Source organism: Acanthochromis polyacanthus, chromosome 18, assembly GCF_021347895.1.
Source record: "Acanthochromis polyacanthus isolate Apoly-LR-REF ecotype Palm Island chromosome 18, KAUST_Apoly_ChrSc, whole genome shotgun sequence".
In the NCBI taxonomy this organism is placed as follows: Eukaryota; Metazoa; Chordata; class Actinopteri; family Pomacentridae; genus Acanthochromis; species Acanthochromis polyacanthus.
The window spans coordinates 15,312,606-15,340,463 of NC_067130.1; the positions used below are offsets into that span (position 1 = coordinate 15,312,606).

General features: G+C 40.0%; 1 long non-coding RNA gene across 1 annotated transcript in view; it reads left to right on the forward strand.

Annotated features, from left to right (window-relative positions):
- LOC110950501 (uncharacterized) overlaps positions 1-27,858 on the forward strand; it is a 267,362-nt gene that overhangs the window by 23,084 nt on the left and 216,420 nt on the right. Inside the window, exons 2-3 of the long non-coding RNA XR_007937416.1 lie at positions 4,029-4,136; positions 4,236-4,416. This is a non-coding gene — a long non-coding RNA (uncharacterized LOC110950501). The remainder of the gene's footprint in view (positions 1-4,028; positions 4,137-4,235; positions 4,417-27,858) is intronic.

The following is a 27,858-nucleotide window of genomic DNA, read 5'->3' on the forward strand; positions in this document are numbered from 1 at the left end:
GAGCATATTAAGAGTCATTGTCTGTGGGGAGCATCCCTCTGAAGTGCAGGCTACTCTTTTCTGCTTCCAGTAGAAAACAACATACTAATCCACAAACAAGCATTTAGAGCTTACTTTGGGGCTCAGACCGCAAAAGTCGTCATTTACGCAAACATCTGACTAGTGACACTGCGAGATTTAGCGAAAAACAGGTGCTTTTTAGGTGAACTAATGGATCCCAGAAGAGTTACGGGCAGAGGCAAGTGAGTGGGATTTAAGGTTTAGGCAAAAAATAAGTGCTATGTATAAATTACAAATGGCTGGGTAAAAGCTTCATGTAGTTGAGAATCAGGACAGCACCCCGTCTGCACATCGCCACAATGAGATCATAACAACACATCATTTAGTGATGGCTTTTTAGGAAATTAGCAACAAGAATGTCCGGATTTTCTTGTTGATGCAGTCTGAAGGTGAAGTCCTTGATGTGATCCACTTAAATGGATTCATCCTATTTTCAAGCAATAGCTCCCACAATGCATTTGTGCACTGGTGATTTTTTTTTTGCCATATGTGGGGGTTTTGTTCCATCATTGTTGAATTAAATAAATTAATTGGACCAATGCTGAAACGGAAATTGAAATAGGATTACAATATGCGGAATTTTAATGGTTCAAATCATTTTCTCATGCAACACTATGGACATGCAAGTTGTGGAGAAATCTTCTTGTGATTCACTGTTTCCCACCTCTATTGAAGCTACTGCGAATGCAATGTTCTTTGACTTCAGACCAGCTATAACTAGCAGTCATGGATGCATAATAATGAGAATGATTAAAGGTATTTGTGCCAGAAACATGCATTATGTATATGTTGTTTTCCCCGTTACACATATATATAGCTACATATATACATACCATGTTATGTTGTTTTTGCTCATTGTATCCTCCTTCCAGAGACTAAAGGATGCCTAGAATAGCAATGCAACACGAACCACCAGAAGTACAGTTTAATATCAGCTCTGTAAACTGACAAACCTGTCTGGAAGGAGGACATGGTGTGAACCAGCACTGTAAGCAGTTACCTGTATGGATTCATATCAGCTTCTGAGACTGTCTGACAAGCCAGACTAAAAGGAACAGAGTGTGTGCACAAGCACGTCTGGTGAAAAAAGACTGACTGTCCTGAAACTGGGTGTATTCCCGAAGCAAGTGTAGGAACGACAGATATAAGAGGTGTCTTGCGTTTTTGGACTATAAGCGATACACGTTTACCAGACGGTGGTTACAGATGTTCAGGAGAGACACAATTAAGCAACACTATCATCTAAAAATATAGATGAGGAATGGTAGCCAAAATAAAGATCTACAGAAGTATTATATTTGGTCTTGTTTTTAAAACATTAACTGATTGACACCTTATGCCTACGTCCATTAGATGTGGTATTTCCAGGACCGTCATTCATAGGAACATCGGATTATTTGATTCTGGTCATAAACGTTTGTTGGTGTGAAGGAAAAGTTTCAATGCATGAGGCAAAAGTAGAACCAAAAAAAAAGTAGAATACCATTATTACATCTGACAGTGTTCCTAAAATCCTTCACATTTGGAATCCGTTTTCTTGGCTACTCCCTGTCATGTTGCTTAAAAAAGAACTTGTTTTCCTTTTTCTGTTGTCTGTCTTAGTTAGCAGTTACAAGCTACAAAAGCAGAGAAGATTAACTTACTGAGGAAAGGTGCACATTTATAAATACATGTGTCTTTTTTAACTGCTGAAGTTCAGTTGTGGTAGCCCTCGCTAACTCAAGAAACTGTTTGTCTGCTTGTTGCGTCTATAAGAAACCTTTAATATGATCAGATTGTACAGCGTTCATGTAAGATTGCTATTGCATTGATGCACACAATGAGACCTAGCAAGTATGTTTACCATGGTCACTATCCTGATCCTAGTTTAGCATGGCACCATTTACTACTTTGGACTAAACGCACAGCTGAGGAATGGGGATGTGTTTATTTTGCAGGTATTAATTCCTATGTTTCAAGGGTTGGGTGATCTAGTCTTCTACATTTGTCTGGTTCCAGTTCAATGTTGCCAAGGCATTGTGCTCCCTACCTCTATACCCGACGTAACGGAAACCTGAAAAGTTCCTCAGCTCTGTATTCACTTAATATGATATGGGCTATTGTTGGAATTTTCTGCTCCTCAGCACTGCCGTATGGCTCTCAGCATGACAGCACTACGCTTGAAGCTTATACTAGGCTTATACTTATGCATCCACAGGTATGTGAAAATCATAGCTTAGTGCATGATTACATAAATTTGGTCATCAGAGGGTGTATGCGAGGCCATGTAGGCTTCACGTTCTTCTGACCCAGGCTGTCAATATGCTAAATGCTCAGATGACGGTGAAACATCTTCTACAGTTGATGGTCAAACATCTATAGCTGATGGCCAAACATCTTCTACACCTGATGTTGAAACTCCACTGAAATGAATAGATGGAATACATTAAAAGTCCAACAGGACTACATCGGGATGGGGGGAGTTTAACCAAGTGTCTAAGGTTGTGAGGTTCGGGTTAGTGGTGGGGTTAGGTAACACAGGATGTTTGGAACTTTGGACACCAAAGACTTAGGACCCTAGGAACATAAGGTGACCTTTCACTCCATCAACTAGTAGAATATCAGTGTAGGATCTGCCATATTTGATGAGAACATACCACCTGTTGTCCTCTCCAGTTTAACCAATGAGCTACACTGAGTAGGTATTTTTTTTCTCCCCCTGAAAATTATCACTGAAAGATGTCCTACAGAGGCGGTTCTTGAAGTTGGAACATGCACAAAGGTTTGGCCCCACAAAGTGGAAAACAGCCAATAGATGTTCCTATCAAATACTGACGAGCATCAGACAAAAATCAGACAACTGAGCCGCAGTTACTGAGACATGCCAGTAAAAACCTAAAAAGTACCACAAAACAATGAAGAACACCACACTCAAATACATTTTCCAGTTTTTGTAAATACAACTGTTACACAAGAGCCTAATATGCATTCATTTAAAAGGAATGCTTATGCTGCTGAACTTGCTGAGAATCAACACATTTGCCTGGAACTCCTTGCAGCCATTAGCCATTTTGCAGCTCATTGTTTTGGATTGCTCACTGAGTTTTCACAGATCTCAATTGTAGCACCAGCTTACAAGCCCACACAATCTGACTGTACTCTGCCCGCCTAGAGCAAGTTGGTAGAAGTAGTAATTAAGTGAAGACAGTTGAACATCTACCAAGCTAGCAGGACAGATCCATCTTTTTATCTGGGGACTTTTTGGACCTACACAAGTAAATATTGGCCTTACTGTGACAAATAGTGGGAAAATGGATTCCAAGTGGATGTGCTTTTCGGTTCTTGCAGAATATATGAGTGACATTTGGGATGTTTGCTTGTGTAGCTATAAGAACTTGACAAGTTGGCCTATCAAGGCTTGCTACTGAAACTTTCTGTTGGAATCCAGCAATCAAAAATAGTTTGATACAGCTTTAAAATCATCACTAAGACACAGAGGGAGAATTTCACTTCTTCCCTACTATCTAGGCATAATTTCACACAACACCACAGTACGTGTAAAAGCTTCCACTGCCACAAACAGAATAGATTTCTAAACAGGACTTACAAATAAATCAAACAAATCCATAAACCAATACTTTCACGTGGCACAAAATTATAGCCCTATCTGTCAGGATTTGATTTGTGTATCCATTTTTATTCCACGCATTAGTATCTGCCTTTGAATTTTTTATCAGAGGAGTTGACGGACACAGAATATCAATGAAATCAGATGTTTTTAAGGCTTTATTTGCTGTTTCTGTGCTTGTACTGTAATATTAAAATTCTGTCTGAATTTTTTTTTGGATGCAACATAATGAAAATGGCCTGTTTGATCTAATATGTAATACGATAGACATATGCAGGGAAAAAAAGTTTTTCTTTTTGATATTTCTTCTGTGTTTTCTGTGGATGCACTGATTTTTCTCTCTCATTTGTGCAACCCACAGTGCTCACTCTGAACTGATCTTCAGCTTTAGGGACTCTAAGCAGAGAACCACCTTCAGCTGAGAAAGGCTCACAGTCTGTTGGCATGCCTGGAGGCCCACATACCTGAGGTGATTTGGGATTTGTTGCGAGAGACTTTTCTGTAGTGGCAGCATATGGGAGGGGAAGAAGTATCACTGAGCTAATGGCCCATTCATTTCTGTTGACAGGATGCTGGTGACTCTGGATTTTGACCATATGCTGAGCTTTTGTGTGCTTGTCTGGGGGCCACACTTCAAGGAAAAACGTTTAAATCCTCGATGGGGAAAGGGCGGAAACTTATTTGTTGAAAAGGTGCAATTTGTTTAGCAGTTCACCGACTCTCCTGAGAAAACTCAGCTGCTGAAAAAGGTAAGATTGGCTGTCTGCACTCTGAATGAAAGGGGGAGCAGGTTACTTCAGGTAGCTTCAAATTCAGGTCAAATCATCTGAAATTCAGTCAGACACAATAAAGACACCACTATTCAAAGCTTTTGAAGTATACTATATTACAGTGTATATTTTTTTGTGATAAGCTACAGTTTATTCAACAGTAGTGTGTTGTCTCCGGCCATTGACTCCCCCTAAGTCTTATCTAATCCAAAAATGAGCAGAGATGGAGTGTCTGAAGTAGGGCTGGACCCGAATATCCCGAATATCCGAATATTCGTTCGCTACGGCGGTATCCGGATATTAATTTTGGTATCCGAATATTCACCGCCGCCCAAAATTTGGACCCCGGAGACCAGACGAACGGATCCCACATTGGCTTGTGGCAGAGACGGCCCTAACGACAAGACGTTACGGGGCGGAAGGAATATTTGGATATTCGTCTTGAATAGGGCCCGAATATTCGGGGGCCAAAAACAACTATTCGAGCCAGCCCTAGTCTGAAGACATTGAGGGTTAATTCAACTTAAACGAGAAAGTCGTGTAAAAATTCACCTCCTGTGTAGCTGTCATGAACAGGGAAATTAGCTATAGAGGCCCAAATTATTTTGTGCCACGTTCCAAACAAGTCTATTTATGCTGTAAAGTTGTACATTTTAACATGAGGGTCGAAGGGAGTGGAGTCACTGTTGAAGCTACCCTGAAGTTTTTGGCACATCTGTCTTGGCTTCACTTGCAAGCCCCACCACAAGAAAGAAACATACCAGGAAGACAAAGCTTAAATGAAACTAACTTAATGGACAAAGTGGATATCTAGTTCACATCATTCTTTCAGCAGAGGTAGTATATTATTGTATACTATAACTGACATACCCTCCTGAGACCCAGCCCATTTATTTCCGTCCTCTGTACCGGACATTTGTTTTTGTTCTATGTCTTTCACTCATTTGAGCTACCCTACTAAATTCTGATGTGTTCAATTGAAAACATTCCAGCCTTTCCAATGATTGTGGGAAAAATGGGAGCTTTGTTTTTTAATGCTGAGACAAAATGGAGACTGCAGCAAAACTCGCCTGCCAGGAAAAGAGAAAGGTTAAATCAAATATTGTTAAGATATCATTGTTTTACTTCAGGTAATCATATGTTTTCTTGTTAATGAACATGTCAGGAATTATAAATTGGGGTCAGAGTTCAGTTAAACTTTTGGTCAAGAAAAATAATAGCCCCTTTATGAATGTTAGCTGAAATGGACATGAGAGCGATTTAATATATTTTCTGTGTAAAGTAATTAATGTGAGAAACAAATAGTTGCTTATAACTATGTTTCATTCAACCTCTTAAATTTTGCACTAATATAGTTTCTTAAAGTTTCATTAGAAAATGAATCGGCATGTTTTCTAGTCAGCCTATTTGGATTTTGAGGTGTCGCTGCATTTTTTTTTTTTTTTTGGAGGCGGTGGGGGGGTACCACTACAGTGGGCAAGCTGTAAAATCTGAAAGATTTTTTTTTTTTATAAATTCTAAAATGTGAGTTGTTTTAGCTCCAAAAAGCTGGGGGAAAAAAAAACAAAAAAAAAGTTACATTTTCAAAGATTCTTATTTCCTTGCTTCTCAGGAGGATACACGGCCTGTGTTTGTGCTCCTTTTCAGTTTCTAGATTAGAAGATGTAAGAAAAAAAAGGCAAAAGCTTTGTACACTTGGCTGGGGAGGAAACACAGATGTATCAATAAAAACTAAATGAAAATAGATTCAGTGAATAAATCGTCTGACTTAAATATCCGCTCAAGCTGCCACTCTTCTGAAGAAACCAAAAATGGCAGCAGATGAAAACACTAGCTCCGTGTGTACTCGGCACGTTCTTTAGATAAATACATAAAACAAACTTGAATTACATATTTTTATCATGTTTTTCACTTGGGTTTTTTTCACATTTTTGAGAGTTTATTGGTGCTTTTGTAATTCAACATCTCATTACATCCTCTTTTTTTTTTTTTTTTGCAGTGGTTTCAAAGCATCACCAACTGTTTCTCAAAGATACGCCCCCACCTCTAATATTAACATAATATCAGTGGAAGGAAAGGTGCATTAATTCACAGTTTCTTTTGTTGGTATTCTGAAAATTCAATTAGAATTCATGTTGCATTTGGATGGAAACCGAGATGCTCATAAGATGCAAACAACCTGATCTCATTATGCAGTCTTGTTTACTGTTGGTTTGTATGTCAGTAAATTTAGTTAAACAAACAGAAGGAGCCAGCAACAGCAAGTGAAAACTGATAGCAAACAGTATGTTAGGTCTTTTAGAATATATTAGGATTAATGTATTTTTTATTCAGGTAAATGGGATGATGTATGATTAGCAAATGAAAGGAGCTGAAAAATAAGTGAATTAAAATCCAGCATAAGGTTTATTTCGTCCGGTGTTTTTGTTACGCGAGTGTTAAAGCCGCAGTGATCCTCGTGACTGTATCAGTTTGGTTCCAGCATTAGAAATGAATGCCTTGGAGGACTGTGAGTAGGAGACGAGGAATCTGTCCGATGGCAGCAGTCAGATGTGCCGTACAGAGCACAACTGAACAAAACTGCAGCTGAATTATTAATGTACATTTGTAAGCTTGGATAGACAGCATGTCTTGCTGTGATCCTACCAAATGTATGTCAGCTCTGATGCCTTTAACATGCACTTACCGTTCTGAGCGTACGCCGTCCACGCTAACCGAGGCTTGGTGTTCACGGCAGAGCGCTGATGAAGGTGGTCAGGTTGAGGCCGAGCTGTCAAACACAGAAACACTTTAGCAGGCTGCATCTGTCATGGTTGTGTCAGAGCAGTCAATGCACAGCAGGCGAGAGGGAAATAAGGGCGAGAAGCCATTTTACAGCACAATGTCCTGCTGTTTATACACCACTCAGAGCCTGTTCAACTGGAATGTGAGTCTGTATTTTGAAGAAGATATTGAGCTTCAAAGAATACAGCTCTGAGCATTTATTACAACCTTAGCTCCCACCAATGCCCGTAGTCACAGAGTTAAAAGAGGGAACAATAAATCAAAGGCTGCTGAGCCTTGATGTGCACCACACATCAGTTGTTCCGGTGTACCTTAGCTATAAATAAGCAGTTAAGTTGGTGCCTTTAGGATTTCCTAAAAGTAAAGACCAGCTCTATACCCTTACAGAGCTGCTGAGGGGGTCATGAATCATCATCATCCTTTAATGAGCAGTACCGGCGCTCCACCAGGAACAGTACTGGCTCCATTCCTATTCACACTGTATACATCTGACTTCAAATACAGCACTGAGTCCTGCCACGTTCAGAAATACTCTGATGACACTGCTATTGTGGTATGTGTCAGAAATGGACGTGAAGATGAATACAGGGATCTGATAAGTGCCTTCAGTGATTGGAGTCACAAAAACTGCCTGCTACTCAATGCCTCAGAGACAAAGGAAATGGTCATAGATGATCATAAATTTCTCACCAAACTGTTGCACTGATAAACAGCTTTGTGTCAATCCAACATAAAAAGTCACACAGCTGAAAATACAACCTAACAAATGCCAGATTTACTCCAGTGTGAGTAGTGTAGATTTTGGAGATTGCATAATCTTTTGAAAAAATCTATAAAAAGTGCACTTTTGCCACAAAGATGAGGGACCAGTCTTCTTGACAGTCTGGGAATGTATTTAGAGACAGATAACATCTTGTTGATTATTGTTTTTTTCATAGGATTTGTTGAGTCTGGCAAACAGATTATATTGCAAGTTGTGACCTTTATTATCTTTAAATAATGAAAAAAAAGAGTTCTTATCAGAAACATTTATACATTTTGCTTTGCGCATGTTTACGACATCATCTCTTCAGACTTTCTACAAATGAATATTTGTTTTTACATCCAATCTGAGCTCACTATTGCACCACATTCTTGCATTCATACATGCAGTGACCAGCCTCTGCGGTTCACTTGTTTTTGTCTATTCATTCTCTTTGTTTTGTAAAATCCAGCTTGTGATATTTTATTCTCGCTCCACTGATGCGCTGTTAAAATCTAAAGCCTTGTTATGTTTTTATTCCCCTTACACTGGATTCACATGAAACTTTAATGATCTCTGTATAGAAACTGGGTCATTGCAGCAACTCTGACTATAATATGGAATAAGGCAGGGTACGGAGAACAGCTCAATTTGAACACAGAAAAATTACACAGATAAATAATGTACAGCGAAAAGTGCACATTATGTAACATCCACATACTGTAGATAAGGAATAATTCAGAGATTTCCAAGTGATGCAGCATGATAGAAGATGTGTCGAATAATTTTGTGGCTGATTTTACACTGTGTTGTGTTTGCAATTTTTCTCTTTCCTTGTCCAATGTTTAGCAAAGTAACTATCAAGTAGTAACTATCAACAATGGTGCAAAGATCAGGGCGATGATCTAATAGTTTTCTGCAAATTCTGCCATTCTAAATTCTCCCTCCAACATGCACATCTTCTCCACCTCTGCCACTCTCAGATCTGCATCTGCTGTCAGCCCTCCCACATGCTCTGCTGTGCTCTCTATCTATCCTTCTGTTTTTGTTGTTTGTTACTTCTCTTCTTTTTTTTTACTGGGTTCATCTCTTTCCCTTGAGGTACTGACACCTGCAGGCCCTTGGCTTGTTCAGATGGACTCTGCTATGTCTCCAGGGAAAAGAAAGAGAGGAGCCTCTCTCCTGCAGGTAGAAGAATAATGACAGGGTGGACAGGTTGTGCCCTGTGGCCTGATTGTAGCGTCCAGAACTACAGCAGACAGTGGATTTTTCACAAGTTCAGCTCACAGCCAATTCATGTGCACATGCACTTGTCACCCATGACATTGTATGTGCAAATATAGTTCATCATCTCATGGCAATGCAATAGGCTGATTTCCACAAAGCATGAGGTGGCGTGTACAGCATGAACAGGCTTTTTTATTTTCATTGTGGTGTAGGAACAGGTTTGACTGTGATGTTATTTCAGTGTGAAAAAAACTATGTGACTACAGTTCTATGAGCATGAAGGAAAAAGAACAATGGAGATTAGTTATGTTAACCTATAAGGTATAAAGCAGAAAAGGTGGCACAAAAGGGATTCTTGTCCTCTCCGAGTTCAGCCAATCACCATTTGTCTACTTTATCCAGTCAGTGTTTTTCATGGCCACTCAGAATTTTCTACTTTGGTAGTGCTTTTTCTTCCCTGAAAGAGGTTCTAACGAGGTATTCAGAACATGTATGGGTCATCCTGGAATGATCTGCAAATTCCTGCAGTGAAAATTAGCCCACTGTTCTGCTGGGAAACCTTAGGTCCTTTCATCATACCAAACACACCCTTCATGGCAACAGCACACCCCAGTGCCAGTGGTGTACCCCAAGAGGACAATGTGGTCTACCACCAATGCAACAATTTGACACAAGAAAGAGCCCAAGATTCAGAATCGGCCTCAAAACTCCCCAGAACCCAATAAAATCTGCCGTCTAGATCACATAACAGACTGATCCCAGTGCCAGACGCCACAGGACATCTCCACAGGTTATGTGTCCTTGGTAGCACAAGGAGGACCTTCACAACAATAGACAGGCACTTTTAATGTTGCTGAAGAACAGTAATGAAGGACAGACTAGAGGAGAAACACCTAGATTCTACAGTCTCACTAAGATTTATAAAAAAAAAAAAAATTTTATACCTTCTGAAAGGTCATTTTTGGAGGTGATGATAGCTTGTGATGCTCCTTCACCTTCTGTTGGCTGTTCATTTCTCTTGATGGGACAGAGCTATACCTGTTTCCTAGCAACCGAGTGAATATACAACAAAGTTTCTACTAGCTAAGACATGTTAAAGCCTCATTTGATAAAAAAATGACTTTTTGTCTTATTAATATTTCCATTTGATGTTTTTTTTATATATGCTAGAAGACACATCATGAGTGAAACGAGCAGCCAAGACCATGACTGAGCCTTTCTACTTGAAACTGCAGCCAGACTCTCTCAAAAACATATAATCGGTGTCTAGTTCAAATATATATGGCTGGATTATTCCAATAGTACAACATGACATTATATAGCAGAGACTAGTTTTATAGAGTTGGAGCAAAATTGTGGGTGAGCTGGTGTGCTCGAGTGGCCGAGGAGTGGATGGATAAGGTGGAGACATCATAGTTGTGCACAATATAAGGGAGTCAGTGGAGTAGAGTTGCAACTATATGTTTTCAAGTCAGAAAGATTTTTTTTTAAATGAAAATATTCTCTAAAAATCTAATCTTTATACACAGTGATGTGTTTTTAGCGGTTTAATCAATGAGTGCAAGGGGACTTTGAATATTAATGATGCGACGTGAGTAAGCTTGTTTTGAAGACAGCTGTTACTGAGAACTTATGAGGGTCTCCATTTGTTGCAACCCAGTCCACTGATGGGCTGGTGAAGCAATGCACAAGCTTGGAGCTTATTTTCTGTCATTTGCATTACTGTGCAACATCTCAGCGGAACAGGGAAGAATTCATAAAGCTGAGACAGGAGCTTTAAAAGTTTTGAAACTGGCAGAGGAAAAATATACATATTTAAAGTATTCCTCTCAAGTGTTGAGAGAACAGAGAATAGCACGGCCTGCTGCAAAATATTAATTAAAACTGTCTTTCCAGCAGAGATAATGTTACATAGCGCTCTCTCATTCTCACGCAGGGCTCAGACTGGGCTTCATGTGGGCTGTCATTTCTATAGGATCTCCAGTCGCTGCTGTTGTACTCTAGTAATGGAAACATACTGACATTGCTACTCCAGTTAGTCCCCACTGGCTGCAGGCCTCATTAAAGCTGTGGAGGGCTCAGTGGCCTGTCACACCACTTCTCTCTGCCCATTTATCTGGGGATGACCATTGTTGTATTGTTATGTGTGTGTGTATAAGTGTGCCGGTGTGTAAAAAAAAAGACAGAATGTGTGTTAGGGTATCAGTAGGTCACTGTGTTAGAAATGTTCCCTGTCTGTCTTTCTTTACCTCTTTCTTTTCACCACCGGCGTTCTGTCTGTCTTTACCTTCCTGTGAGAAGCATCCTCACATCTTCACATCGAACACATCTGATGCCGTATGAATATTTTAATAGAATATGGGAAAAATATTGACAGTAAAGGTTGGCACATGGATCACGTATCATTTGCTCAGTCTCTTCTTATCCACATACACACAAGCTGGCAAATTATGCAGTGGATAAATAAACAGTTGGCTCTTTTTTACTTTTGCACGTTTCCTTTGCAGCCTGTCAAAAAGTCCTTGCACTTTTGGCATTTTTCATCCTATTAGAATTCCCTGCAGACATAATTCAAGGACGCTGTTGTTCTCCAGGTGGATCATTTCAGCTGTCAGGCCACATTTCCGCAGGAAACACTGCAAACAACACGTGAGGAGAGCGACAGAGAGAATAGTTTCCATTTTAGTCAGGAAAATAAAAGAGGGTTGTGTCACTGTGCGAAATTAGTAAATCCAGAGTGCATAAAGGATTTACAGTGTCTGAGATGGCATGCACCTGTACACGTGTGTAGACTCTTGAATCTCTCAAACTCTTCAGATTTTTACCGATCTAGACTAGTCTCAAACTCTTCTAGCCTTCAGCACCCCAGTGGAATCATCTTTCCTTTTTTACTTGAAACTCATTTTGTTCTCTTTTTTCTGATGAAGCCTGTAATTCTCCTTCTTAACTCTGGCGTTCTCCTTGACCTCAAGCACACTCCTACTCTTTATCTATTTACCATTAAAGCTGCAGTAGGCAGAAATCTCACAAAGGGGGGAGAAAGTCAGAATCTCCTCTCCTAAGCTTTTTTTTTTTTAACACAGATCCGTACTGGCATATGCACACATTTCATACATGCGCGAACACTAACCGAGCCACGTTCCTCGATGCATGAGTTGGGATGCTAGTCACTAATTTCAATCGTGATTGGGATGGCGGTTACATAGCAGCAATTCTGCGAGGATTACTGTTCTGTTTTCTTTGCAAGCTTGTAAAGCCCTTCAACATGACAGCGGCTCCCATTATTATCAACAAGCTCAAATCCAAATTAAGGCTGACACAATCATAAAATTTTCCTCGACTCTAAAGCGCGTCAATGATATTAAAATGCATTCTATGATGTTTCCTGTCAGACTCTCATTTAGCAACTCTGTCTCCTAAAATGATGTTTCTATGCAACCAAAGATCATCCTCTTCAGCATTTGGAAACATAATTTTGTTTGGAAATGCATTTTCTTACCTATGATGTTGTAGGAAAGACTTTCAGACTGAATGAGCCACAAAAATCTGCAGATGGAGGCAGAAGTCAGTGACCAGACTCAAAGCCAGGAGACTAAGGTTTTTTTTTATTATTATTATTCCTGCACTTACATGTATGCATTCAATTTTCTAATGACATGGTATTGCTAAGGACATATCACAGTATGGTTGTTACTTTCAGAATGATTATTACTCGTTAGAGGCTTGATGAAACACAAACTACTGGGTTAGTTTTAGGAAAATGTCATGACTTGGGTTAAAATATGATCTTTTCGCGACATATTTCTAGGTTTTTCTCCATTTTCTGGGTTACTATGGTGATCAGTCCAACCCTATCTAGTATACTCTTGGATGTCTGAAAACAAGCATTAGCCAAGTAAAATAAAGCAACAGCTAAGATGTGTTGATCTGAAACATATTTGTGATTTTGTCACAAACAAATGTAATCCACCAGAGAGTATGCTTTCCTTAATTTAACATAGTTTTTTTGTTTGACTGGATTGCTCTCTTAGTCTGTCCCCCCCCCCTTTTTTTTTTTATTTTGCTCCTTTGCACTTTTGGCATTTGCTGCTAATACAGGAATAGCAGCTTTTCCTGCAGGATTTTCCATTATTGATCCAGGGTTTCCACTGTCTGAAGGCACCTCCACACACATCTGCATTCATAGAACTGCAAAGAGAAACCTGCTGAGTCTGAACAGACCTCTGGTTGGCCAAAGTCACAGGCAGGATTTTCTACACTCTGAAATCGTAGCCAAGACGAGGTGCAGAAGTCTGGTTTCCTCTCAGATCACTTGAAATACCACATCATAACGGTGTTGGAAGACATATTGGAAATGAATCCTTTTCCTTCATACCTCTGAGTGGATGAGCTGGTGAATGTGCTTGACAGACAAGACTTGGGCACCAAAACACAATGTAAAATAATTAGCCATTACCAGTGTTTTCATAATTGCAGTGCAACACTTGACAGTGTTAAACAATATCATATTATGAAAGGAGTGACTTGTAGTAATGAACCTACACAGAAATATATCTGAATTGCCCCTTTTGGCTTTATGAAGCTTTATAGGCTGCATATACCTGCAGCTTCTTACTTTCAGCTCCAGCTGTTTTCCGTGTAAAAGCTCAGAAATCTACAGCACTCTATCTGCTCAGCACCAAACCACAGACACATTTAATAGATATTTCCCTCCAGTGCTGGTCGAGATCAAAAACAGAGCTAAAAGACAGCGAATATTACATTTGCCAGGTGGCAAGTAATAAATGAATGATAATGTGGGTCTGTAGCTGCTGGATGATAAGCAAGTGATTTGCCATTTCAGCTTGAAAGATGATAATATCACAATGATCTTCAAAACTTGTGTAAAAAAAAAAGAGGAAAAGAGTCAGTAAATGCAGGTTTAGATGGATTGATCTTGACATTTGGTCACTGATTGAATTTTGTTGAAAGAAAGGGCAGAGTGCAGACTTTAAAGAGCAGGTATGTTGGGCTGTACAAAAACAAGACAAAGCAATCTATTTTCAGTTAGGGTAGTCAAACAGAAAGACTCCCTCTGGTGAAAATCTTTTTTTCAAATCTTGTTAACATATCCATATGGCATTTTCATTTTTTCAATTGCGAGAAGCATAAGCAAAACAAGCAGTCAACACTATTGTTGAGCACTGACACCTTGAAACTGCAGCTTGCAGTCTCAAAAACATGGATTCGGGCTTATGCGGCTTCATAAGTTAAAAAAAAAGAAAACAAACAAGCAATCCTGTAAGCTTATGGGGCGAAACTGTATCATAAGTTTTCTACAGAATTGGATTCCAATTCAAACGTGTGTGGCTGAATTGCTCCAGTATTGCAATTTGTCATTATGTAGTGTAGAGTAGTTTAACAGTGTTCAAGCAGAGCTGGACAGTTGGTGTCCTCAAGCTGCAGCAAAAGTCAGAAAGGTGAATGGAGAAAGAGTTGGGGACCTCATAGAGCCATGCGCTGGAGAGGATGCAGCATGTAAGCTATTTATCTATACACCGCTTAAACCTCATAGGGTTGCGGAGGGGCTGGAGGCTATCCCAACTGATTCAGGGCGAAGGCAGGACACACCCTAGACAGGTCACCAGTCTATCACAGGGCTACATATAGAAACAAACAAGCACTCTCACATTAACAGCTACAGACAATTTAGAATCACCAATTAACCTCAGCATGTGTTTCGACTGTAGGAGGAAGCTGGAGAACCAGGGGAAAACCCACACATGCACAAGGATAACATGCAAACTCTGTGCAGAAAGATCCCTTACCTGGACGTGAACTTAGCTGCAAGACAAAAGTGCTAACCACTGTGCCACTGTGCAGTCCAAGAATGGATTATTTCCATGTTAAAAATCTAAATATGCCACTTTTGTCACAGAATAGAGTTCTAGGGGGGTTAGCTGTAAAGATGTTCAGTCCTTTGAGTCAAGCAATAAGAGCACCTCTCATGGCGCTTTTGCAGTTTGAGCTTTTTTTTAAAGTGAAGTTTTTCACACTTTTCACCTTGACTTTCACTCCTTCTGTTGAAAATGTGTAGCTTCCATGACCAAGCTGAGACTTCATCATTACCTTGACAAAAGGACACTTGACAAAGTTCCCTCGGCACCACTGTGGACATTACGCACCTTTTCACAGGCTCAGTAGTTCTCACCACGACTAACAGACTGACTATTATGTCTACAATAGGTGGATTTGCCCTTTAATTACTTCACTTTGAATTTTTTGGACAACAGTTATTTCTGTGCGTATTTCTCATTTACTGAGAAAGATGACCCCGTACGCCTTCACAGCCGTATTATTTATATGTTAATGATTTCCCTAGTAATGATAGAAGAGCAAAACAACACAGGAAAAAAAAGCCCATTTGAAAATGTTCCTCTCTCCTCCTCCTGAGTTATTCCTGTACCACTGAACAACACCCACAGCCGCCTTATAATCTCATTTGAAATGTTCCATTTATTTCTTAAGAGGAAATATGTTTAGATTCTGGTGCTGTTGCCTCCGGATAAATGTGAAGCAAATGACTGTCACATCCAATGTTTCATGTTCTTTTAGGAAAACTTTTCTGTTGGTGTTTGGTGCTTCAAGTGCAGAAAACAGAAAATAAATAAGGTGACTCTGGGAGGGAAGTCGTGCATAAAGCTGCCATAAACACGCAGCAAACGGCACATGGAGAACTTTTGGAGAAGTCAGTGTATTTAATGGGTCTTGTTTATTACCTATCAGTCATGTAGTTAGGTGGTAAAAATCCCAAAGCAAAAAGATGAAGAAGGAAAGTTCATTCTGAGGTGAGACAGCAGCAAGACAGGGAGAAAATAATGGCATGATGAGACACAAAAAGCGACTTTACATGCAGACAATTACAGTGAATAGTGAATTAGAATACCCCTAAAGATTTGAGGGTGGTGAGGTGGGCAGTTGTCTGAGGTGTAGGGTCCACAAACAGCCTCTAAAAGGTCAAATGACAGCTGCAAAGTTGGACTGTACAGCTGAAGACATTATAAAACGATTGCAGATAAAAGAATACATAGCGGTCATGTTAGATAAGATCAGACAATTCAGCAAATGGCTGAAAACGAGTCATTAACTCGGAAATCATAAATCCGGCTTTTATCAAATCAGACAAAGTGAGTGCCTATGGGATGTCTGATTGTGTGTTTGTAAATGTGTGTGTGTAATTAGAACAATGCAATTATCAAAGATGGAGCAGCAAAATTAGTTTTTTTGGTAATGAAGCATACTTCTGATCATCATTGTTAAAGGGCGTATGTTTACATTAATTTGAGTTCTCTAGTGCTGGATGGTTACATACATGTCAGCGCATTCAGATGTCATCCAGTGGAAAAATCCACAGAAAATCTACAAGATCTGCAAATGGCAGCAAAATGTATCGGATGTTAATGCTTTATTTTAAAAAAAATCAAAGAAATGCAATGTTTGACTGCATCATTCTGCACTGACAAAAAATGAGGAATATACACATATTGCAAGGTCTGTGTGTGACACATCAAAGTGGCAGGTGTGTATGATGCAAAGGAACATTTGAAATCAAAACCGCACCAGAGGAAAATACATCAGAGGGAGAATCAGTCACAGATGACGATGGGTGCCCTGACAAATGCACTAAAGGCTGACGTTACGCTTTGCAACTTCATAGCAGAACACAAAATGCCGTCGGCTGTAAAAAACAAAAAAAACACCTGACTGAAATCTTACCACACACGTTGATTTTTTTTTATTAAATGTGATTTTATTTTTACATCTATAAGTCATTTAAATAGGAGGGGAAGTCTCAGGCATTGCATGCAAGTTGCAAGTGTATGTGGATGACTTGATGAACTATTGGACTTGGAAGACCACAGTTTAGTGCTTTTTGCAGCCCGTGCACGTAGGAGAACAGACATCACACTGAGCAACTTCCTGGTCAGATTTTGTTGTCTACTTTTAAGTACCTTAGATAATTCAGCATGCTTTACTGCATAGAGCACCTGGGGCTGGTTTTAGGTGTTTCTATTTTCCTTCACATGTCAAGATGCCTCCTCCTTATTTTGGCTCCAAAACCTGCACCTTATATAATTTCTGTGTCACTCAATTCTCACTCTTGTGGTTTGGCTGTGACTCATCAGTTTGATGATGATGGTGCACAAAAGGAAGGGAGGAGTAGACTTCTTTAATGCTGAATGTTTTGATCGCAGTGATTCCAACTCTCGGTTGTTACACCTTGATACGGAGCATGTTGTCCTGATTGAAACAAATCCCCCTTTCCTAAATGTGGAATTGAATTTGGCTTCACTGTGGGTAGATACAACCTGGTTCTGGGTATTAATGAGGTCTATTTTTGCTCCTTTCGAAGCAAAGCGTGGCTATTTCCCCTCGCACGTCGTCTTTCTAGTTTGGGAGTGATGCCTTCGGACACCATGAATTAGTAATGGCACATCCACAAACTGCAGAGTAAAAACTGCACACGAAAAAGGAGGCATGTCTGTTTGGTTCCACCCTTTGCTCAACAAAAATAACATTTTGCTTCTGAAAAAAGACCAGTGTGCAGGATTTATTGGGATCTATTACCAGGAATACAACTACGGTTCGTTGCATTTTTGTGAGCTTTGAATGGGCACTTTCTCTAGAGAGGACCTTTTAAGCTGAAGTGGCCGCCATCGTAGGCTCTCCTACTTGCTTTGGAAGAGAGGGGCATGGGAACGATTCTCACTCAGTTGCAGCCTGCAACCTGTAACATCAGTGCTGGATGCCACTAAATCCTGTACACTGGACCTTTTTGTACCACATCCTGCTATTGCTTTTGGCAAAAACTTGCAATTCAATTTGGCCCACAGAACAATGCAGCTCCACTAGCTACCACACAGGTAGTAAAAACCCATTCCTTTAAGGGCTACATGTGAAGAAAAGAAGTGTGTGCAGCTACACGAAGTGCATTATTTTGGTACTTTTACATTACTAAAGTGTTCCCTTTAGGACCCTACTATTTTAAGACAGTCTCCCCTATATTTTAAGTATTCAAAGTACACTTTTTCAACATGAATTCAGTTACTAGTTGCTCTGTGTATTTTGGATTTAAATACAAAGTAAAGCACACCTTTATTATACTATTTTAAGGCTGTGCAATTTTATGGCTGTACAAAACCAAATATTAATCACGATCCTGATTTTGGCTTTCCACAATTAAATGAGCATGATTGACTGTGAAATTGACATTTAAAATGTACAAACTGCTTCTAGAAAACTCTGCACATAGAAAACAGCACATGTTGATGAAATCAACTGGCTTCAACTTGATTAGATTTGACATTAGAGCACCCTAATTCATTCCTTTCAAAGCGATTTTTGGCGATACGTTTGTCTGAGTTGCTCTGCTGCAGAAACTGAGTGGAGACTAGAGGCTTCTCTGTGCACAGTTGACTAGCTGTTGTCTACAATAGCTTGCATTTGAGGCATCTTTAAATTGTATTGTCTATCAATGCAGATGTTTAGCAGGTGAGGTATTTTCATTTTATTTACATTTTGCCTCTAGAAAGTCCACTGGATTCAGGTGAAGGTTATTTTGAATCTTTTATGATGCAACGATTTGTACATTACCAGGAAGGGAGAACAACATGGCAGTGAAAACAGCACTCTGTTTATTTAAATGTAAAAGTGAAATAAAAAATATTTTGTTCTGAAAAATTAAGGAATTATGACACAACAACTGTGATTTACCCCCTTCTGACAGTGAGAGTAATAATACTGTAGGTTGATCACACATTTTAAGACTAATCTTTTCTCTGTAAACCGAGTTTCTTTTTATCTGGAGCATCAGAAACCTTTGCTAATCTTTGAAGTGTCTTTCAATTACTCCTACTTCTAGCTGCTGTAGCCTGCTCCAGCTCCACCTCTTCCCTCAGTGGCAAACACATCACTAACGGTGCACCAGCGCTGGAACGATGCCAGAGAATACCAGATTTAAAACCCTATGAGATATAGCCAGACTCATCTGGAGCTGATTGGTTTAATCAGCATTGTGTAAGCTCATTTAACAAGGGCTTGATTGTAAGAGATGTTCATTTGTATGTAAAGGTCATATTGCTTTACATACATATTAATTAGGGCTTTCACTTTTAGTTAAGTATATTTACACTGTGGCAACTTTTACTGACATAAATGATTTGAACACTTGAATTATTTTTTTTTAATTTTAAAAGCATGTTTTATATAGTTCTGTGTTCTATATAGTGACAATGGAGTCTATGGCATCATGTCAAGCTGAAAACAATTTTGCAAAATATTTTGAAGTGAACACTAGTCTTGGGCTTGTCACCCATAATATGGGAATTAGTTAAAAAAAAAAAAAAAAAAGGGTTCAACCAGTTTCATGTTTTCCATGAAAACTCCCACTTTCAGTCATGTGCTAACATAATTGCAACATAAGGCACACCTGTGCACTAATCATGGTGTCTAATCAGCATCTTGATATGGCACACCTGTGAGGTGGGATGGATTATCTCAGCAAAGGAGAAGTGCTCACTATCACAGATTTAGACAGATTTGTGAACAATATTTGAGAGAAATGGTGATATTTTGTATGTGGAAAAAGTTTTCGATCTTGGAGTTCATCTCATAAAAAATGGGAGCAAAAACAAAAGTGTTGCGTTTATATTTTTGTTGAGTGTACACAGTAAAGATGTCATGTTACTAGAAAGTTGGAATATATGTGCCATCACATTTTCAGGTTTTTGTGATCGACTTGCTGTCCAAGTATTGGTTCATGCAACATCGCCACATCTGCATACACAGCCTTTTTGAATGCAAGGGCACATTAAAAAGTTTCACTGAATCTGTGGGTGGTTCTACTCTGAGTTACTTAAAGTTACCACGGGGCTTTATACGCAAAAATTTCTCAAAGTTGAAGTCTGAGCCTGTCTATCCTTGTGTAGCCTAATACCACAAAGCCAACAGAAGAAGAAAAAAAAGCCTCTTATTGAACTAATAGCGAAAGGAACATTTTAGAGTATAAAGAAAAGAACAATAAAACAGATGACATAGCCGAGCATTATGTGGACATTGCTCTCCTCAGACCTCATACAATAATGCCTCTGGATATCACAGCTGCCTATTAGTTTTAATAAGCACCTTCCTATCCGCGGTGAGCCATTAGCAGCTTGAAAATAATAACAGCAGGGCCTAAAGAGTCCATCGGCAACCTGAGCCAAAGAGAGACACAGAGATGGAGGAGTGGAAAATTTCATTTCGAGCAGACATGCGGCGGGAGTGAAAAGCTGTATGCACAAGTAAAAGAACACCCCACCCCGAAGCATGAACGAAAAACTAATTTTAGAAAGACACTGAGCAGCCCTGACAAATGCCAGAAGATAATGGTTTGGCAACAATGGATTGAAAAGACGATTATTACACCAGGTTGTGAATAGAGAACAAGGCAGATATCCTTTGGAAGTGAGGAATATCTCTTAAGTTCCCTCCTAACTGTCTCAGATTGAATGCATTGGGCAGTGACACGCCCTGAAGCAGCCATGGTTCTGAATCTAGTTAACCTCAACAGAGACCTCCTGTCAGAGAAGCAACTGTGGTCGAGATAGCCATGGCGCTGCAGCTACTGTGCCGAGTATTCCAACAATCAACCTGACACCTCCTGGCTGTGTGACCCCTCAGCTGTGAAGGGCTCTTACTGCTGGCTGATCGGCCTTTTCCATATATATCTTTCTGCCTCAAGGGAAATGACTTTGCCTACGAGTCCCAGCATGTCTCATTGCCTAATCATACATACATTTTTCATGAGAAAATCTATACACAGATAAAAACCCGAAGGCCTCATGATCCATTGTGCTTCTGTGATAGTTATAAAATGCCTCAAGACTCAGCTGTCGCGTTGACTGTGATAAATTTCCCGATGGAAATGAGTGGCTGAAAATAAGACAGCTATAGTTGGGACAAATGCATCATTATGTGATAGAACTTCTGCGTTTTTGGCTCCTTTCTTTTCCATTGGAGATGATGAAGTGTGTTTTTTTCTTCCTGTGGCTGCTTCACAATGAAATAACTCCATGTTTAGGTTTTTCAGCTTTATGTGAGATTGTGAAATGTTCTATGGATAGTCAGTAATTTTCTAGAGCTGTGAAATGGCGTAAAGAAAGAGAACAAACTGTGAAGCTGTTATCGCAATGTGATGTCTTGAAATTGCACATAAATAGCACATTACTTCTGGCACATTTTGTGTGTCATTTCTACACTTTTTTGCACTTTTCAGGTGTCATTTTAAGCGTTTTAAATAACACAGGCGATAGCTAAGGTTGTTATAAGGGGAAAGGGGTCGTTTGTTGCAACTACATGACGTGTAATAAAACGCAGAATCCACCAAGTGAATTTTCATAATGCCAGGCTGGTTATCTTTTTTTTTTTTTTTTTTTTTTAACCAGGCTGGTTATCAACAGGCAGCTTTTCACTGTAGGAACTCAGGGCAGGCGCGAGGTGACACAAACATTTACAGGAATGGTCTCATAATCAGCCCTCTGAGCCTTTTGTTTTCACGCTTTCTACCGCGATATTAATTCCAAGCGTGCCAGAAGCAACTCCAGTTCTATGAACATGCGGAAGTTAAAACATCTGAGGGTTTACTCTGTTAGCTTATATGGTGAATTTTACATTGTGAATGGTGTCATTAGAGAGGACTGGATTACTACTTCATGATTGCATTGAGAGGGGAAAGAAAAAGCACTTGTTGTCTTCTCCGAGTTCAACCCTATGAACCTCAAGCTGTCGCTGGCTGTTTTTTGCTCCCGTCTCATTTTTACTCACTTTGACCTCATTTCTGACCACCACATAAAGTCCTGCAGCTCTGTGGAAACAGCACAACCATGGCTAGAAATAGAGAGAACTCAGAAATGTCTTTCGTGTAGTACAGCATAGCACTAATGCCATAAATCAGAAAAAAGTAGAATTTCTTTTAATATATATATATTTCAAAAATGACAAAAAAATTGCTTTCAGCAAAATGTTCAGCATTTTTCCAAGCGCCCACTGGTGTTGCCGGTAATTCTGCATACTATGGATAGTTTGATTAACTTTTACACGTGTCTCATGTCAGCTCTGCTTTGTGTGAACACTACCACACTGCAGTTCAACCATCAAATTCTTGAATTTTTGTCCCATGGCAGAGCTCTAATGCTATAAATCATTCAAATGTGCTCGATTTTTAGAGACAGCATTACACAACAGTCATGGTGTGAGTGAGAGGAAAATGTTCTGCTTTTAGCATTATTTGTATGAAAAGAGGACTTTCAGCAATAGGAAACCAAGCCCAGATCACTCTATGCTATACTGTTACCTTTTTTCCCTTCTTTTCAATAAATGAAGAGATCAGTTGGTAATTAGTCGTTGCTTTAAATAAAAATAAAATAAAATGAACAATATGTGCAACATTACAGATGGTGTTACCATTAAGAAACAAGAAAACCACTCAGAGAGTGCGGTTCTCCACCAAGGCTGTTCAGTCGATGTAGGATTTCCGACAGATTAGTCCCGATAAGTCAGCAGCGGTGGATTCACAGTAGGATCGCAATCATGTGATTATCAGCGGGTAGCTGACGAAGCGTTCACTTGTTGACATAGTTACTGTGACGCCATCCCACGATCTCACAATGATACAGAAATCTTTAACAAATCTGCTGATCCAGACTGTAATCTAATCACTTGCTCCTTGTGTCATTTCTGACCTTCCCTGAAAATATCATCCAAATCCGTCAGTCTTTTTGGAGTAATGTTGCACACAGACAAACTGACAAATGTACGGCGATCGTCATATAACTCCATTCCTTGGTGGAGTAAAACAGCCTTGAAAGGTTAATCTTGCAGTTGGAACACACACAGTGGTTTGGGCGACCCTGAATGGCGGTGTCTCTGCAGTGGAAAAACAGCTAATGAGGAAAAATTGTGCTAGATCACATGCTGAAAAGTGTTTCTGCCCCTTTGTAAATGGGTAAACTATTTGAACTGCTTACAGCAATGGCAAAAGATTGATACATACCAAATGGAAAAGTTTGGCATTTTTCAAAATGCACGCAGCCACTCTGTTACTGAAAACATGCAACAGACTAGTTCAAATGTTTTACCTCTTTTTGTTCAATCTGTACTAAAACCTATATATAATCGACAAGTCTACATCCTGCAAAACAACGACTTGTCACTTAGGTGCTAGTTGGCACGTTTTATTGCCTTGGGACGAAGCCATCGCTGTTTCCATATTATGCACAGTGGTATCAGTCTTCTCACCTAGCTCTCACCAAGGAAGTGAGAAAAGCATATGTCTCAAAACGTGGCATGAACATTCTCTACATCTCTCTGTGATGTTTGTCCTCTCTCGCCGTCGTTTCCTCCTAGTTTACCAAAACTCTCCATGCGTTCCTTCTCCCTCTGTCCACGACTCTTTCTAATCTCCCTTTTTGCTCTTTGTCTCGCTTCACTCATCCCTCCCCCTTTTTTTTAAATTCTGGATGGGAGACTAAATTAGCGTGTAATTATAGTCGTTGGCTCTTGGCTGTGTTGCTCTAATGGATCAGAGCCTCTTCATATACCTCAGTAATAGTCTGACAGAATCCAAATGAGGGGGGCTCCTTCTCCCAAATGCTAACTTGATTCTCTGCACACACACACACGCACAAACCAGCATCCCAGGATGGAATTAGTGCAAATGAGATACACAAAAGATTACATGGCAGATAGCTGTGACATTTCCAGTGAGTGTCAGTGCGGTTGCGACGGCAGCTGTTGTTGTTGCTGCTGCATCCATTTCTGCTGTGATGCTCGCTCTGTACTGTAGATGCTCATGGCACTGCTTTCAATAATGAACTAGTTAGAGAAGCTCATGATGAATTTTTGTTGTCAGTGGAATGGCTTTCTTGTTGGGTCATTAGAAGTACAGTATATTTTCATAAATAACGCCAGTCATGCATACACACACACACACACACACACACACACACACACACACACACACACACACACACACACACACACACACACACACACACACACACACACACACACACACACACACACACACACACAGTGAAGCTCATTATCTCCTCGGAGTTGTCCCCGTTTTCATTCCTCCAGCAGCAGAGGAGAGGTTTGTGAAATCTCTCCTGGAGAAGCTCAGCACCACAGAGGCCGATCCTGACCCAGATTCATTTTCTCATTGTTTGGAGGTAAGGCTAAGATTTGGAGCTGCAGGTGCGCTGTAGGTAAAGAAAACATTTCCTCCCATTAAATATGCACCGACAGCCACATGTTCTCTCAGCTGGAGCAGAAGCATTACAGTTACATAAGTGATTTAAGAAGGTGGAACCCCTGCAAACTGTAATTTAATGTCGCTTTGTGTGGAAGCGGTGAGGATCAATGCTAACAGGGAGATAGGCGGTGGTGGTGGTGGGAGTGGGGGTTGGTGAAGGAAAAGGCAGACATGGGAGTAACATAAAAAGGGAACGGATGGATGTCTGGAGTCGCTACAGAGTGATGATCTTCGTTTAAGCAGCTTGAGTGAGTTGCTCAAGTGTAGAGGGAGGTTTGTCGAGATGCCACTTATCTCATACTCTAAGATGCTCTCACAAATATCCCACTGCCATCCCCAAGCAGCCAAATCCCAAGAGGCACTTTAGTGGTGCTGCAAAAAAATGAAAAAAATAAAAAAGAGGGGGAAAAAAAAAAGCTGAAGCAGTTGCTGTGTAATTGGCCTTCTCCTACAGCTTTTTACTATCAAAGAAAAAAAAATGTAAGGGAACAAGCAAGCGAGGCTGCAAGTATATTGGAGGTGACAAAAGAAAAGATTGAAAAAAAGGCATAAAGAGGCAGGAAAACTAGACGCACAGTAGCACAGACATAGAAATTACCCCCTATTTTATCAGTGCAACAAGGAAATTCTTACCTCAAGCAAAAACAAATAGTGTAAACTCAACACAGACTTCTCAGCATACACTCTAAAAATGCCGCATCCATGCAGTGACATGGAAAATTATAGTTTTAATTTACCATATGGCACTGTGTGTCTCCTAAGAGTTGTCCACAGTGGGTCTCTAAACCCTACACTATGTTACAGATGAAGTGTTAGTCTGGGCTGTTCCCAGCAGTATGGCAACTAGAGCAGCTTCTGATGGAATATTTAATGCAGGAGACTCTAAGAATGCAACATTTCTCACATCTCCTCGCTCTCTCTCTTGGTCTCTGCCCTTTTCTCTCTCTTCCCGCGCCGGTATGAAAAAGATCCGAAAAGATCTTTCAAAAGAAAACACATCTGCACGTGTTTTATCTGTCGTGTTTCACGAGCGTAACAAGCTACTGCGTGTGTTTTTCGGTTGATTTATGTGTAGCTGCATCATGTTGTAAAATGCGCACACATGCAGAGGTGTGTGGAAAGGAAAAAAAAAAGCACACACAACTGTGCACGGAGATGGAGTGGAAAAGATGGCTTTAAATGAAACAGGAGAGCCAGAGGAGAAGTGTTTTACAGGAGCACGAGCCAGGTCGCGATGAATTATGTACTGCTGAAATGATTCCAATTCCCATTGTTCTCGCCAAAGAGCCATGGCTCTCTGCAGTCGACAGACCCTCACGTCTCCATCAACGGATGAAAAATGCAGAGGCGATGAGGAAGCGAGGGAAGGATGGAGGAATTCAGAGGGCAGATGGATGGCAGTTAGAGAGAGAACGTAGGTATGTTCATGAGCTGGAGTGACATTTGTTAATATGTAAATTATATTTTTAATAAGCGCGTCTGTGCAGGGGGAACAGGAAGCGAGGACAGGTCAAATGAAGGGAGTAGAAGACAAGAGGAAGGGGAGGGCATGACAGGAGAAGAAAAGAAAGATGTGGACAAGGCTGAGAGGTTTTACTGGAAGCATGTTAGAGATGGGACTGTTGGGGAAAGAAAGATGGATGGTAAGAGAGGGGAACTCCATTAGATTATAGCAACCTGTTTCCTCGGGGACCACAATTTCTCCACCGAATACACCGGCTGCACCCCGTCTCTCTCCTTCAATCACACACATGCTGTACATCACAGAGGGGAAATGCACTTTGCAGGAATTTAGCTTGAATATTTCTTTTTGCAATCATTAATGCTGTAACGGGAAAGTGCAGTAAAAATCAACACCACATGGTGAACTTGCAGCCTGATCTCAACTCTGGCTGCTCCAAAATAACTGGTGTTTTTCCTTGCCAGTTTGCTTTGGCAAAAAGTGTTTTAGAGAAAACTGAATTGCTTGCCTGATTATGACTACTGGCAACAGCAGTCCAGGAAGTGCAGCATCCCCTCTGCAGAGAATTCACAGGGAGGAGATCAAGTTGCTTCAACCCTAAACAGACAGACTGGATTTTTATCGTCAACATGCGCTATAAACACCTCGAAAAGACTCAGAACACCCTCAGCATGGGAACATTTTCTAATCAGTTGGAGCTCCAGATATACAGGCCGTGCATTTACATCAATAGCCAGTCAGATGAAGCCCCAGCAGCGTTCCCAAAGCGAAGAAAATGTCAAGAGATGTTTTTGTCGAGTTTAGAGGAAGATAATTTAAAGGAATTAAACTTTAATTAATTTCTTATAATGTCTTATTTTAATTAGTATTTTGTTAGTAGTCTGGGTATTCATGTGTAGTTTGTTCAGTCAAATCATGTTCAAAATAATGTTTTTCATTTCTGTATTCAGTAGGCATAAACTATTCACACTCTGGTGTCTGTGATAGGAAAATCAGAACAGAAAGACATAAAAACTGTACAGTTAACATGCACATTTCAGTAATTATCACAAGCTATATTGTTAACACAATATTGAACAATGTTTTCGCACATCAGAGATGTTCCTCATATCCAGCAGGCCTGTTAAAAATGATATTTATACACTATTACTCATTTGCAACTGCAAACAAGTGAGAAAATGCATGAAGATATATGAGAAAAATACAATGCCACCTTACTTAATTATGTTTTATATCAACTCCATGGGGAATCTTTTAAATGAACCAAGCTGCAAAGGGTAGAACATACAGCATCTGGAAAATGCTCACTGACACTGTATTTGATTTGTTGTTTATGAAATATCCTCTCTTAAAATGCAATCAAGCATCTCTTTGAAGCAACTAAAGCATGGCTCAGGTTTGTCAGGTCAAAGCACTTGGTGAAGGACAGGGAGAGATTGCTGTCTTGGTTAAGAATTAAAGGTGATGTGAAACCAGAGACTATATATAAATGATTGACTTAAGAACCCTGATGTCAGTGGATTGTGGATGGCAGTTTTGAGTCTTTAAGTCTGGAATGTCACCATATTGGCCTTTTAAAATTGGACATAACAAGCGAGAGGAGGCTCTGAGAACATTATTTATGGGGATACGGTAGCAAACTGTCAATCATGGGGTAGGCACACCCTAAGACATACTCCGCTTTATCACCATTCTTAAAATCTGAATGTGATTATAATTTAAACAAGAACAGCACTCAGAGAGCATAGTACTCCGCCAAGGCTGCTCAGTTGTTGTATCATTTCTGATGGGTGTATTCTTGGAAAAAAAATCAGAAATCACAGCACTATAGAATGTGGGCATTTAATCAATCCATCAATCAATCAATCAATC